This window comes from Charadrius vociferus, unplaced genomic scaffold (genome assembly GCF_000708025.1).
Source record: "Charadrius vociferus isolate BGI_N301 unplaced genomic scaffold, ASM70802v2 scaffold115, whole genome shotgun sequence".
Taxonomy (NCBI): Eukaryota; Metazoa; Chordata; class Aves; order Charadriiformes; family Charadriidae; genus Charadrius; species Charadrius vociferus.
In genome coordinates, this window is record NW_009648636.1 from 1,657,723 (window position 1) to 1,658,348 (window position 626).

Here is a 626-nt window from a genome sequence, read left to right on the forward strand (position 1 = left end):
ATGCCGAATCCTGCTCCAAGAAACCCCGATGCTACTGCGAGTGGGAGCTCGTCCATGAGGAGTTACACATTAACCCAGACAGTTAAGGTTGCTATCTCACCCGTGTGGTCTCGCTCTGGAGCCAGAGTGTCTTTTCCTCAGTGCCTTTCCTTCAAATGAGGTTTGAGATAAGCGGGCTGATTTCCCCGGGCAGGAGGTTACTGCGGTGCGACAACCTCAGGTCTCCTGCGGTGGTTGATCCGGGAGCGGCCGTGCCCGCACGGGTAGGCCGGTCCAACCTGCCAACAGCCATGACTTTGGCTGCAATTTATTACAGCTTTTCCACAGCCCCAAAAGAAAATTACCTCGATTGCTATTTCCCTTGTTTTTGACCTTCCTCCGCCGTGGCCGGGTGACTGGCACTGCCTTTCCCCAGCAGCCCTGCCCAAGCCCGGTGTCGTCCTCGCACACAGAAGGCCACTTCTGCCCAGAAACATCCCCCATTCAGCCCAGCACTCTTCCTTCTTCCACGCCATTCCGTCTTGAAACTTTTTCTCTTGTTTTGCCATTTCTCTTTTTCACTCATGCTCCCGCTTTGATTTTTTTACTCCTCTTGTCTTGTATCTCTTAGTTGCGTTACCTCCAAG